Source organism: Cydia pomonella, chromosome 20 (genome assembly GCF_033807575.1).
Source record: "Cydia pomonella isolate Wapato2018A chromosome 20, ilCydPomo1, whole genome shotgun sequence".
Taxonomy (NCBI): domain Eukaryota; kingdom Metazoa; phylum Arthropoda; class Insecta; order Lepidoptera; family Tortricidae; genus Cydia; species Cydia pomonella.
In genome coordinates, this window is record NC_084722.1 from 8,109,059 (window position 1) to 8,125,259 (window position 16,201).

Consider the following 16,201-nt stretch of genomic DNA (forward strand, 5'->3'; position numbering starts at 1 on the left):
TCCCCGATAAAGTAGACCTTTTTGTGGACTATCGCTATTTAACTTAACCATCAACTTACTTACCTATCCTCTTACTATGTCAGACACGTACCTGAAAACGAAAGGTTTTCGTGCAATTAATGTTATAATTTAATAAAACGAAATATCATTGACTGAAGAGAACTGCACCGATAATAGTACATTACGATACAAGTGCGAAAAATAGGAAATTCGAAACGAGTGGCGATAAATTAAAACACGACCGAAGGGAGTGTTTTAAATCGACACGAGTTGCGAATTACCTATTCGCACATGTATCGTACAACGTTTTACAGTACATATGGCCCTTTAAATGTTCGACACAGTAACATAATATGCTACTTCTCGCACTAGTGCTATAAAGTAGCCCCATATGTACTGTAATAGATATTTTCTGAAGTTTACAATAAATCACAAAAAGTTTTTACCAGCAATTGACTTCAGATTAAAGAACTTAGCACAAATACATAATTTTCACACCTGTACAAGCCAATAAGACACATACTCGTAACATATATAAATACAAAAACTACATATCTACTTATCCCAGCGCGCACATGTTTTTGCAAAAATCGAGAAGCATCTGGTTGACGTAACTGGCGCCCAAGAGCTGGCGGCTTCCTCGCACAACGTATCAGTATTGCGATACAACGAGGAAACGCCGCCAGTATCCTTGGTACAATGCCTCAAGGGCCTATTTCAGATTTAAGCTAGTTATTTTATTTTATTTTATTTTGATAGGCACAATAACACAATGCAGGCAACAACAATTTAAAATATTCCATACATAAGTATCTTATACACTACCCACACTACGATTACAATTGTACACAACACAACCACGGAACAATTATTAAGCTAAGTACAAATTTTCACTATATAATCTACCTAGCAATCCTCTGTATATTTATATCCATTTTGTATATTGTTATTGTAAATAAAATGGTGTACTTATATTTTTCCTAGTATTGATATTATTATGATTGTAAATATGTATAGCAAAAATTTTCATAAAAAATACGCAATACTCGGTTCTAGTGCATAACAGAGGCTGTATTTGTGTCGCAAATGCGGGCCCGTTTTTCCTTGCGGATCAATTTCCATTTTTCATGCAGATTCGGTGAATGCATTCGCCGCATCATGTCGTATTGGGACCGGTCGTTGGGCTTACTACCAACTATGTCGACTTTATGATCTGGCTTTGGCAGTGCATTTGGTTACGAACAATATTTGCTAAACGGATTAAATTCAATGTTAGTTTATTATTTTTTAAACGAGGATATGACAAGGAACAAAGGGCAAAGAACGGGAAAATTCAATCCGCTATTTTTATTATTTTTATTTAAATAAAATTTGACTCTGTGTACTTATTGACTATAATACAAATGCTAACTTAGAGAATTTAGCAACCAGAGTCGCCTTGTCTGTAATTTTCTGTACAAAACGGTGTGTCGATTGTTGCGGGGGAGGGGCACGGCAAATAAATGTCAGTCCATACAATACAACATAATGACCATTGGCCGTGGTTTTCGACAGAGGGGTAAGCTCTTAAATGCGACTTCGGTTGTTAAATTCTCTAAGGATGCTAAGCACGAAGAATTTCAGTGAGTGCCTGTTCCTATCCCTTTCACGCGAGTAATTATATTGCTGTCCCGTCCACCATGCCGACGGTCATTCACACTGTACGAGCGGGACAGCCATATAAATATGCGCATGCAATAAAGATAGAAACACAGAGAGGTTAATGTAAAAAATTCTCTGTACTCAGCGACCTTACTAGTAGTACGAGTATTAGTAGGTAAGTTACATAGCCAGGAGGCCATTCAAATAGTGAATTTTCTTATCAATTTATAATGGATATTAAATTAAAATTTCTTTAAAGACAACATATCCATAAATGATCTGATGATATGATCTGCCGCCTGTCAACATTTCTAGATTTTGCTGCTAGATGTCTGCTGGCCACAGGTAACAAACATCATTATATTCCCAACACTTTAACCACAACGGAAGAAACATGAAATAATTTTGATTAAAGATTACACTCAGCATCGTAAATCTTGTTACAGATTTTTAACGCTATTTGCTGACAGGATTATGACGAAAAACATCGTAAAAGTGCTACATGTTGGTCCGCTACTGCTAACTTTTTACGTTTCATTTATTCCTAAATCCGGTAGGCAAAGCTTTAGCTTTCATAGTTTAAAAAATCGGCCAAGAGTATATCGGGCCATGCTCAGAGTAGGGTTCCGTAGTTACTATTCCGTCACAATAAGCTAAACTGGAGCTTATAGATTATTAACCAAGGGATGAACTGTGGATAGTACGTCTTTTTACTATGAAGGGGAAACTTTTTGCGATAACTCAAAAACAGCTAAACTGATCATGTCCGCTATAGTTTTCATTTAATGTCTTTCTTAAGCTCTATTCCCACGATTTTTTTCATGTTTTTTTGACCTATGGTTCAAAAGTTAGAGGGCGGACACATTTTTTTTTCTTTCGGAGCGATTATCTCCGAATATATTCACTTTATCAAAAAATGTTTGTTAAAGACCCCTATTAGTTTTGAAAGACCTTTCAAACGATATCCTACACTGTAGGGTTAAAGCAAAAAAAAATTCACCCCCACTTTACGTGTAGGGGAGGTACCCTAAAGATATTTTTTTAGATTTTATTCTTTGTCGACTTTATTGATTTATATATCCATGCCAAATTTCAGCTTTCTAGCACTAACGACCACGGAGCAAAGCCCGGACAGACTCCTCCTCCTACGGAACCTAAAAAAACGTAAAAGTGCTGGTGAAATAGTAAAACAAAATAATTATGAAAAAAAGACCTCGGAAGCGAATATAATTACGTTTAAAAACAGAAAATCCTAATGTCAAAATAAAAATTTGCTTTACTTCTAATGATTTTTCGGTTTCTGAGAATCGTTAAACTTTTTGTAAACTCTCCTCAACTAATACGTGCACTTTTATAAACTCTCCTCAACTACGTGCACTACAATCAGACAGCAATATAATTATACAGATGTTACATCTGTAAAGAAGAGACGATGTGCACATATTCTCGTGCATTGACCCGCCTGTTGCTATCTCTATTGCTCGCGCTTAATTATATTGCTGTCTCATTCATGATGCCGGCTGTCAATGTCACTGTGCACGCTTATCATATCATTATGCGCGTGCAATAAAATTATTGACTGTTGGGTCAATGTACGAAAATCTATGTGGAAAGCATCTTTTCATTAGTCATATTAATATGAGAGGGCGACATGAAACGTTTTCATCGGCTTAGCCGAGCACTTATTAACGGTTGATTAACTTATCAAATATTAGACTCACACATCGACTATTCGAAGAAACAACTACACACTTTCCTCTCTTTTATCCTCGATACAATACGAGACACAGATTAAATCCCCCTAAATACCAAACTTTAGTGTTAGGAATCACATAAAACTTAGTTCGAAGGGGGGAATAAATCAATAGGGAGGAACAGAGACGTATATAGGACTTGCAAGTGTGCCCATGAGAACTGTCCTTGCCGTTTGGACGAGACTAAAGAATTTATTGGACTTACTATTTTTCGTTTGTTTCTTTTTGTATTGGAAGAACGACTTTTGTCCCGATACAGCTGCTTTGAAGAGTATATTTATAAACTTTAAAACTAAGCCCGGATTTATCCATTTACTCGTTTCTATCCTTAAAACATACTTTCACTTGTTAAAATGAAAATCAGGAATTCCACGTAAATACATCATGTTTCAAATAGTAAATAAGACTTTGGGAAGAAATGTTAAGTTACTATATGGCTAAAGAACAAACCGACCTGGCTAGGTCTAGCCTGACGACCGGTCTGACGTAGTGGGTTCGAATCCCGGTAAGGGTAATCATTTGTGTGATGAGCACAAATATTTGTTCCTGAGTCATGGATGTTTTCTATGTATTTAAGTATTTGTATATTATTTGCCTGAGTACCTACAACACAACCCTTCCTGGCTTATCGTGAGACTTAGTCAATTTGTGTAAGAATATATAATAGTAATAATTTATTTATTAAAGTGGCTATGTAAGATATAATTGTTACAAGATTGTGGTTATACCACCAAATTATGTAAACTTTGTTTTCTAATTGTTGCAGGGAACTATATATACCTATATAGTTGTTATGCGGATTGAAATTGACTGCCATCGGACTACTACAAAATAAATACCACTTCATTTTATGATAAATTCTTATTTATTCCGGTAAGTCAGAATATCACTAATCTGGTTATAAAATGTTAACTGGTGTCTTCATTTATCTATAAAAAAAATATTACACAACACGATCTTTTTCCGTCAAGCAGCAACGATTAAAGTTGTATATCACTAGTGTGCGATGTACTTAATGATCGAATTTGACAACAATCATGAAATTTTATAGCTACCGCCATAGAGAAATAAATAAACTTAGAGTGCTCTCTCCATACATCCATTTCTTTGCTTAATGAATAATTAGTTGTATTGGATTGGAGGTATGGTAAATCGTATAAGTTTAAAGTTACTAAAGCTGCACTCACTAAGCTTAAATTTTATTACAAATATAAATTTCGCAAAGAACGCTTAAAACTTATGATAAATAAGTTTTTATTGATGTATAGAGTGAGCGCTCTAGCTTACTTATTCCTCTATGCTACTGCTTTGCTTCAAGCATGTCCACATTATTATGAAGTAAACTTTTATTAAAAATAAAGGAACGAAAAGCTCTCGTAATATACATTTTCCACGTAGCTCGCTAAAATGTTTGTTTTAGATTTTTACGAGAGGCTATTTTAGTCTATTTTTTAACTTACACGAAGCGATATTTAGCAGCGCGACTACATAATACCTTTAAAACATACATAATACCTTTTATATATCTAACAAAAATAGTTCTTTGATTTTAGTTTAATGACCAGTATTAATCATTTTTATATTTTCTGATCCCGTCTCTAAATATATCAGCCTGTATTTATTGTAACAATTCAGTCAGGCATTCGACAGTCTGCTACATTCTCCTTTACGCCATTGTTTACTCAATAAGTCGTATTTTCATCAAAAGTTAAAGGCCTTTATTTCTTTTTTCTACTGGAAGCGATAACCCGCGTATTCGTTCTACTTTTGCGGGTCAACACTAGCTCCCATCGATTTGTTCCGTAATGGTGTTAGATAACGCAGTGGGCCTTCATATTCTTATCGGAATCGACAGGATTGTGCGTTTGTGAATATGGGGGATGTCTTAACAGGAAGGGTTAACTATGAACCAGCAGAATTCGCACGATGTTGATAAAAGTATTTCACGTATCCAAAAGAGTCATTACCCCTGGATTACAGCCAAGATGACAATCGAACATCGATGTATTAGGATGGCAATGATATGAAAAATCACGTGACTAGTTTTAAACATTTCCATTAGCGTTTTCTATCAAGTACAGAACTATCACCTGTCACTATGCCTGTGAAGTTCTAGCATGTATGTAACTATGAAAGTAAGTAGGCATAGTGACAGGCGATAAACAGGCGATGCTATCGCCGCTATTTGCTGACTGGAAGCGATCATGGTCGCCTATGAACAATATCAGTACCAGAAGAGCCACTATGTACACTGCCGACCTTTCGCAACATGCATTACTCGCCACCTGGTGAACTTCATCTCGTAAGTCATAACGCAAAGAAAGCATCTCCAAGATTAGCTAAATCCATGTTCAGCACGTTCTGGGGAGCAATGAATGTGTCACGTGATGGTAATGAAACTAATTATATGCAATTACCAAGAAAAAGGTATATACTTACCTCGAATACCCTTAATTGGCACACCTCAGTCAAGATACAACTTAAAAAAAAAAACAATTGATTAAAGATAGAGGCAGACAACATTACAGTCGGTCTTATCGCTAACCAGCGATCTCTTTCGTCTTCGTTCCGATCCGTTATTGTCTAACAAGGTGTATCTGTTGTCTGTAATGATGTATGTATTAAAGATATTTATTACATATATTTTGTCATAACGTAAGAAGTCTTTATATAAAGATATAAATTAAAATAATGGATGGAGCTTAGCTAAACGATATCCCTCATAAGGATAAGGTCGCCATTTGTACTTCCAATTATTTTTCATTTATTTATTTAAGGAACACCAACAATTGTTGACATCGATACATTAAAAACGTACAAGCTAATACATGTAAGTGGTGTCACAATTACTTACAGGTAAACACGGCATGCGAAACAAATATAAGTAAACAACTATAGAACTACCTAAATTTAAACTTAAATTCTAATTACTTATGTTTTAAAAAATATTTTTGGACAGATTTTATTAATTTATTTAGTGGGTCATAGTGCATATCCGCCTTGTCACAGCAACCATTAGCAATTTTACATAACCTGCATATTGGAGAGTTAGTGCCTGAAACTGATCTTCTATGCGGGGCGTATAGAGGGGTGATAGCATTACGGGGAAACGGGATGGAGCACGAAAGTTCAACAATGTCAGCAGTTGTGGACAATCTATGTTGTGGTTCACTAACTTGTACAAAAAGTTGCATCTAGGAGCGTCCGTCGGTCTTCTAGGGATTCCATCTTGAAATATTGCAGTTTACTTTGATAGAATATAGCTCTTTTAGCCATAACACGCTAAAATACTATATACCTATGAAATGTCCAAATAGAAATGTCCTTAATTTAGGTAAATATGAATTGCGTATGTCAATACTAAGGCTTCCTAGTTATTTATTTATTTAATCTCTATTGCACGAAATAAAAAAAACATCTTACAATACCTACAAAAGGTGTACTTAATGCTAGTTAATATAATGTCAAAAGCTCAGTACAATAAAATACTATAAAAAAGAAATAAAAAAAAAACAATTCAAAGTCAGTTTCAAATGAAATATTAATATTTGTTTTGCTCACTGTACTGGGAGGTACTATTGAATAGGATGAAAATGTGCTGACTGTAAAAAAAAAACATAAATGCAATTTTCGACAGACACTTGAATCAAACACTGAATCTATTGAGAAATATCTATTCATATAGTCCATGACATCCTTAAATCCTTCTTGTATCATTTGTCAAAAGCTTAATTTGTATGATAAAAGTAAACCAGGAGCCTAAACGACACAATAACTCTACTCTTCCATCATATTTTACATAAAACTCTCATAACTATTTTTGTCATGAATTCACTCAACTGGGTCTACATATTTTAAATATCATAAAAAAGTCATATATGTGCCAATGTTTGGTCAGTTATTTGTCACCAATATTGGCCAATAACGCCCGTAACGACCTAAAGCTTTTTACATGACAAATAGAGCTTTTAAGCTTGTGTCGTTATAACGCATTAGATGTAAGCGAGCTTTTTAGGTTATTTTTCCTGGTAATGCTTGGGAGTGTGAGGGCTTTTAATAATGTTACGCACTTTGAATATTTACACGGTAGGAGGGTTGAGCTTCGTAATCAGAGCATTTGAGCTGAAAAAGAAAATTAATTGCGCTACAATTTGAATGGCCTTACCAAGTCTAACGGCTTCTGTCATAATTAAATTTATAAATTACAAAGTAATTTATTCAAACACGACTCGGAGTCAAGCACCAGGGCTTCGTACGAGTACACCCTTTTAGGGTTCCGTAGTCAACTAGGAACCCTTATAGTTTCGCCATGTCCGGCTGTCTGTCTGTCCGAGGCTTTGATCCGTGGTCGTTAGTGCTAGAAAGCTGAAATTTGGCATGGATATATAAATCAATAAAGCCGATAAAGTCGTAGAATAAAATAAAAATAAAAAAAAATTTTGGGTACCTCCCCTACACGTTAAGCGGGGGTATTTTTTTTTTTGCTTCAACCCTACAGTGTGGGATATCCTTTCAAAACTAATAGGGCTCATCAACAAACATTTTTTGATAAAGTGAATATATTCGGAGATAATCAATCCGAAAGAAAAAAAAAGTGACCACCCCCCCCTCTAACTTTTGAACCATATGTTAAAAAATATGAAAAAAATCATGGAAGTAAAGCTTAAGAAAGACATTAAAGGAAAACTATAGCGGACATTATCAGTTTAGCTGTTTTTGAGTTATCGCAAAAAGTTTCCCCTTCATAGTAAAAAGACGTACTATCCACAGTTCATCCCTTGGTTAATAATCGAATTTGTAACGAAACAACGACGAGGTAATTAACCGAATAGTATAAAATACACAGATAATTCTGACTATTTTCAGTAAAGCAAAAGTCAAGTGTGTTTAACATTAAAAACGAAAAGATTCCGCACATTGGTAACTGTATTATAGTAAACATTTTTAAGAAATAATCTTTATTTTGTTCAGCTCATTATTTGACAGCTCCCCAGTAGTTGCAAACGCTAAGCGGCGCTGCCACGTGCACGCTCCCAATTGAACGATCAGAAACTATTATCTTATACCTTTAAACGAGCAATTCTTGTATATATATATTTCCGGGATCTTGGAAACGGCTCTAACGATTTTGCTGAAATTTGGTATATGGGGGTTTTTGGGGGTAAACAATCGATCTAGATTAGTCTTATGTTTGGGAAAACGCGTGTTTTCGAGTTTTCATGCGTTTTTCTTTCGACGCAGAATATGGTCGCTAATTTCGTGTTGCCGGCCACTGTCCGTCTGGTCCAGCGGGTTAAGACGCGGACTGCTAAACGAGTGTTACGAGTTCGAATCTCGCCCGGTGACTAACTTTTGTTTTTTTTTATATGTTCAAGTTTATATATATATTTTTTTATTGTTTTAGACAAGTTTAATTTAGTAAAAAAAAATAGTTAAGATTATCACCTATACACCACCATATTACAATAAATATTTATAACCGAGCAAAGCTCGGTCGCCCAAGTACTTACAACTTATATTAGCTAGGATTATGAAACCATTCTTACATATTAACCAACCTGTATTCAGTACATATGTAATTACCTACATACAATTGTCAAATTTATTTTATAAACTTTAACTAGAGCGACCAAGTTACACAAAAAATGGATTTTCTATGATTAACTTTCAAGATAATTATTACGTTCGCAGCTAGACACCAATAACTTTGAAATAAGCTATTTAACGCATCTTGTTATTTTCTGACCATGTTCCGAATTTCCCCTGTACGTAATCCTCCGACCCGTGTAATAATTAAGGGGACCTTTGTAAATACCGTAGATGCGGGTTATTTTCCGACGTAAGTGAGTAAGTAAATATTCTTAATTGTGGACCACAAAGAGGAAAAATATCATGAGTCAAGACATCAGATGCAAGTGAAGTAACGGAGCTATGTGCAAGGAAAAATAAAATATTGATTCCCATTTTTTGATGGAAATTCAATATCGCAAAGGAAAACAAAACAACCTTTAAAGGTTTCTCGAAACAGTTTATTACGTTTTAAAGCTTGCCTATGCATGATTTTTTAATAAATTAGCCATAGAATAATTTCAAACGTAAGAGAGAATCATTTAATATTTTAGTAACGAATTAATAGGTATTGCAAAATGTTATGTTTTGGTAGAAAACTTTCACAGTAATATCCAGGTAATGATAGTTTCCTTGGATCAAAACAGGTTCCTTGGAACATTGATGGCAACGCATAGTTAATCCCCTAAATTTCCAGGCAGGTGGGATTAAAACCCCAAAATGATGTGGCAACGCCACGCCAGAATAAATTCTAGCGACTTACTGAGCAAACTCATGTAGACAAGCGGTCGAAACGCTTAATACGTGGAGTACAAACCAGCGTTATTTCAAAAGATTATTTTCTATATATTTTTGTTTATTTTATAGTAGTTTTTACGTCATTTTTATTATTTTATGGTTATCATGTAGACTTTTTTTAAATGTGTTCAAATAAATATTTCAAAGTGAGTGTAAAATGATATATTTAACTTAAGAGAAATCTTTCGGAGAGCCTAAGTCTTCATTTTCACTCTCGCGCGAGTGGCTAAAAAACGTGAGTTAAATTGTTAAATTAACTTTACGTTAGTGTGACGTACGGCAGTTTAAAGATGAATGATCAAAGGCTTGACACACTAAATAAATATTAATATAATATAAAAAAAAATACTTTATTTAGCTTAATATTTTATTTAAGATGACAATCATTTGAACAAGTAACTGAAAATTAACAATCAATCTATGAAACTCAATAATATAATAAAATGCAAACCTAATAAACAATTGATTAAGACATAGGCACAAAGCTATTGAAATCAATTTAATCGTTTACAAATGAAACCTTATCATTTAATCCCAATCTACGTACCAAGTAAGTAATCCATTTACAGTGAAACCTGATTACATGAACAGAAACCTGACAACGTAGTTATATGTCGACCACCTATGAATTTTGGCTACATTTTGGGAGTTAGTCAAAAAGTAGACAAATACCTAAGTATTTGCAAACCAAAACATTTTTTTGTCGTAAAAATGTTCATCTGTATGTTACCGTAAAAACCCGTTTAATTGAAAACGTTTTTACGGTAACATACAGATAAACATTTTTACGAACAGGTTTACGGTAACATTTATACCACATAGCGTTAAGAGAAAAATTTCCCAAACAACAAATTTCCTGTAGTAGTAATCATTAACAGAACTAATGATAATAGCTAGACTTCGTAGTTGGTCTGTGTAATAGCCTAATTAATAATAGATGTACCGCAACAATTATTAATTGTCTCATCAACAAAGTGGTTTAGGTATCTATCTCTTACATTGTTTCATAAAAAAGCATTGTGCGTTCATGTCCCAAGTTATTATCAACACATACATGACATGAAGGCCGACTCTGATTTAACAATTTGTTAAGGTTGTATTTGTTGGTGACGTTGACAACCGCTCACGTTGATTGGCCCCGCGCGCCCATGTCCTAGACTCCTGCCACTAGGCATTTCGCTCGCACTTATTTGTACACGTGAGGTGCACTCGGAACCGTGTCAAGGTCGTATCATAACGTAAAATACAGTTAGCATCCCATTTATAAGCAAGATATGAAATCGCAAAAACAATGTGTGCTACGAGTATAAGCTTGCTCGGAAATGTAAGTTTTCCCAAGCGTTCTGACAACCTTCAAATTGTCCCTAATTGAAGTCCGTTGTGAATTCTTGTAACAAAGTAACTCGCTGAAGTTTTGTCAGCGCTGCTCAGCTTAAACATTTGTTGTCCCTAAACGCCTTAAAGTTATTTAATTATGAGGTACTTAAGGAACTTTCCTAATTTTAGTAAGTACCTAATTGCATTTTGGGGTTTTATATTGTTGTAAGTTCATATGTTTTTAGGATTCCCATATATTGCATATTTTTTCTACTTAAAATCAAGATCTCATTTATCTTATTAATTATATGTATTTTCAATTTGATGCACTTTGCATCAGCAGGTTAATTACATTAACTGGAATTTCATTTGACATGTGCGCAATAGCTTTGTTATTGAAACTGTTAATCAAGCAAATTGTATTAATAATTATTACAACACAATCATATTGTTTCATTATGTTCAACCTATTTGTTAGTAACAACTCGCAATTATATAGGATTCAATAATAATTGTGGCGCCTCATAATTTATAAATAAGATTTATAAACACTTTTCTTTAAATGAATTAAACGAAATTAAAATAGTGAATATCTACGAAGTATAACTTATTTATATATAATTTCCTTTCTTCAGCTATATTATTCATAAACACAAATCTTCTTCTTCTTTCTATCCTGTTACCCTGGGGTGTAGGGCTCAAACCATTTTCTTCCACTGACTCCGGTCCTGGGCAGCTTGGGTAACCTCCTCCCACCCCATCCCCAATACACCCAACCCTTGCTCCACGGAACAGCGCCAAGTAGATTTAAGGCGACCATGTTCCTGTTTTCGGGGCAAATAAATATTAAAAAAAATATTAAAATTAAATTTATATTCTATTAAAAAAAATCTGTATCTGAACCTTGAATCAGCAACCGAGCGAGAATCTGTATAGGTGTTGGTCGAGTCATGACAGTCGGAACAATGATCGTCGAATCAACAACCCACATGGCAATTGTACGTAAACGTGTTTTTGAACCATTTTGTACATACATAACCGCACACTTATCACCTTACTCTATGTTTATGGCACAGAAGACTTCGGTGGTTTTCAGTATCTCCAACAAGTCTTGTCTACTTGATGTAAGTAGGTTAATATTGGCTTGGTATTACCGTAACAATTTGCCTTCATACAAATTCTAATTCATATAAATTCAGAAAAAAAATTAACGATTAATTCAAATAAATTTTATATATTAAGTTAACTCAATTTCAAGTGAGATACGTAATAACGCGACTCTTATATTAATATCCCCTCCTTTAAAAATTTACTCAGCCAAAAATATGCAAATCATTCAAAGCACTAAATTAATTTTATGCTTACCGTCGCGCTAAAATTGCTCTCAAACGTACGCCAGAACATAATCCCGGCAGCTGCCGGTTTAGCATACCCAAGGATGCATTCTGTTGGCACTCCTCTGGCTAAGAAAATAAATGACGAAATTAAATGCAAGCATGTCATTTGAGAAAACCGCGCGTGTTTACCCGCCCGTCTGCACTCGCTTAATTATGCGTTTAGAAATTCTAATGTGTAATAAATGCAAATTCTAAAGGGTCCTAATGTTATGAAGTACTATGGAGGTAAAATATTTTGTATATAAGCTCCTGAGTTTCGGGAAAGTTTGGAATTATGCATCACTTTAAAACTTAGCGTATTATAAAGTTTACGAGGACTTAGTTGTCCAATGCACCTTAATTTTGATGCTTTTAGGGTTTCATATGACGTTAAATATATATTATAGGGACATTCCTACACAAATTGACTAAGTCCCACGGTAAACTCAAAAAGGCTTGTGTTGTGGGTACTCAGACTACGATATATATACTTCAATACACAGAAAACATCCATGACTTAGGGACAAATACCTGTGCTCATCACACAAATATACCCTTACCGGGATTCGAACCCAGGACCATCGGCTTCAGAGGCAGGGTCACTACCCACTAGGCGAGACCCGAACTTAAATGAAAAATGCCTACATCGTTATATATGTTTTTGTTATGAGAAGTGCACATGAGCCAGGGGACCATAATAAACATTACTTGTTTAACAAACTCAACGCAGAAGACAAATCGTCCCGTACTAATATTTCCAAGAACTTTGCCAACTTGCACATCTGTACCTGGGAGATATCAGCTAGGCAAAAATTGTTAAGCATTACTTGTGCTCTTTTATTGACTTAGCCCGTCTATAGCTCGTCTTTTGACATAATAATGAAGTCTTCCTTGGTTGGTTAATATTTCTTAAATCAGCCACAATGAATTTAGTTTTGTTGTAATTTCAATCGATTGTTTAATAACAATGAAAAACTGAAAAAGTAGGGAAAATGAGGAGCATCCACTTGCCAAGTTGTTTTTTTGTTTATTGATAATAAAATGGAAATATTAAACAAATATATGTGCCATAATACATAGATAGATTCGCCAAACTGCGGAGCATCCACTTGCAAAGCTTCCCGACCTATCTCTTTCTTACCTACAATAGCTATATGCATGATAAATTTCATGCTTTCTTTCGGTTGGGACTTTGGTACTATACTTTGAGATTACGTGTCTGACTACAATGAATATTTCGACGATTCATTATTGACTAAAGTTAAAATAAATGAAGCGCCCACACGAAACTAAATTTTGTATCATACCTCATTCCAGTTCATCAGTCACCCGAACTAACATATCAAGAACCCAATTTAAGCTCTAGCCCTAAGCATTTAAAAAGCAAATTAGGGTGAACAGTAAAGGGAATGATGCCATTTAACTAAACTAGGAGCTGTAGTTATCATCAAAGGGCCTACTCTGGGTTAATAGTAGATGTTAAGCGCTGCCGTCTTAAGTTCTTGTTGTTTTGATATCGTGCCCATACGAATATACAGGTTGACATCAATGACGTAACCAGAACTCACTTTAAATATATTATTTTAATTTTCATTTATCACATTATTAAACAAAAATCCCCCGCCACGTCTGTCTGTCTGTATAATAATATGTTCGCGATAAACTCAAAACTACTGAACGGATTTCAACAATCAATAGAGTGATTCTTGAGGAAGGTTTAAATATATAATTTTGTGTAAATTGGTGTATCCGTACGAAACCGGGGTGGGTCGTTAATATGGTATAATAAAAAGCAAGGCATTTTATTGTTCTCAAAAATATGAATCATGGCCCAGTCATCTTCAGCCCAAAAAGGGTATCAATCTCGGAATGTGAGACAATAAGCTGAAAACTTGTATACACCTTCATCATGGTGTTCTTAAGAGGCAACAGGAGTGGTCATTTCTCCATACAAACGTACTCGGCTGTTTCCACCGTGGTTGAAACTAGAGTTTTAATTTTTTCAACACAGATTATTATTATTAATATTTGTGTCGGACTGGTTTGCTTTTTTTATATTTTTGTTTCTTAAGGCACTAACTAACTAACTAACTGCTTTGGCTCAGCGATCCAAAAAGAATCTTGGCCTCCGAAACGAGAGAACGCCACCTGTCCCGATCCAGCGCGGTTTCCTGTCCCTCGCGGCGTAGAGGAGCGTCCCCCGGGTGGTGGATGGGGGAACGGTCGGTAGTACAGCCTAGCTACGCTACTCGGCTAATTCCAGTGGAATCGCTAACCATAATTTACTAGGCCGCAAAGAGAAGCGTGGCATTCAAAACTGACATCAAGTAGCCTAAAAAGCAGAACAGTCTGACAGATAATTTTATTACCATTTAGATATCAAAATTTCGTTACATTTGGTTAAGTTTTGGAAGAGGATACAGTCGAGTAAAAAACATCGTTTTTTGAGATTTTTACGTAGGAATTTTCGCCTAACCTGGCGTTGTCCTTATCGCGATAGTTTTAGAAGCCGCTTCCGTTAGCGAGACGGATATATTCGGCTAAGATATTTCAATCTCAGCTCCCGTATTCTCTTCAGTTATTCAAAGTAAAACTTTCGACGCGCCCTCGATCTATGCTTCATTTTTTAAGAGAACCTTAAGGACATCATACTGAAGATGTGTAAGAGTTTCCAGCTTATTATCCCTCACTCTGAGGTAAAAACCTTAATTTTTCTGGATCATCACCGTATAAACTTGAAGACACGTCATTACGACATAACATCGGTAACTAAATAAAATCAATATCTGAAATAGTTCCATCATAATTAACATACTTACGTTTTTACCCCACATCGCCAAACCCAAAGGAATAATTATAATTTTAGCAGTCTATTTTAGTCTTCATTTATACCACAGAATTATAATTAGAACACTCACAATTATAATTAGAATACACATAATTATAATTAGAATAGACATGAATATTTAAGTTTTATGTTCTCTCTTGAAGTTTGTTTCTCCACTGTATATTTTACCTTTGATACACAAAGCACGTTTTCCTACCAATTATAATATACAACGATAACAGTATTAAGTTACTTAGGACTTGATTACAACGTGGTGAATTTAGATATATAATTAACATTAATTGAGCTGGAAACCTACATATATACATATAATAATATGTTTGTTATTCTGTGACTGAAATATCTCAAGGTTATACTTGTTAAGCGTTTTACTAAGTAAAATAATAAACAATATAGCAACATCTTTGTATGTTAAACTGCTCCGCCTCATATTACGGCTAGCATTAAAAAAGGTATTCAATCAATCAATCAATTAATCAATCAATCATTAATATTTTATTTGCAATAGAACTTAGGTACTTAAATGCAAGCAAATACAAATATAATTAATTTTAAAAATTGAAAAATTACTGCCTTGGGTGAGGCTGGAACTCACGGCTTCTGGGTCGATATAAGCTTAATAGCATCGTCCGCAGACGTTTCTCCTTGTTAAAAATTAATAATGCATACAATAATAATAATGCATTAAAAAATTGGATATCAGAGTCATACATACAGATGGAGGCACAGTATAGATGATGGGTAGAATTATTATTATAACAGACATACAATTGAATTTAATTGACATTCAATTGTTGACCGTATTTTTGCAGCGATATTTTATCAACTTCTTATGGTTTTGACCTTATCATGACAGGACTTTGACCGACAAGCGCGAGCAATATGGCTTATGTCTTTAT

The 16,201-nt window shown here is 34.7% G+C and overlaps 1 protein-coding gene across 3 annotated transcripts in view; it reads right to left on the reverse strand.

The window, feature by feature from the left end:
- The window catches only part of LOC133528972 (TWiK family of potassium channels protein 9-like), a 485,578-nt gene that overhangs the window by 131,173 nt on the left and 338,204 nt on the right, over window positions 1-16,201 (reverse strand). Inside the window, exon 4 of one of the 3 annotated variants that reach the window (XM_061866513.1) lies at window positions 64-91. The exons of the other annotated variants lie outside the window; for them this stretch is intronic. The gene's annotated coding sequence lies outside the window, so the exon portion shown is untranslated. The remainder of the gene's footprint in view (window positions 1-63; window positions 92-16,201) is intronic. 3 annotated transcript variants of the gene reach the window in all.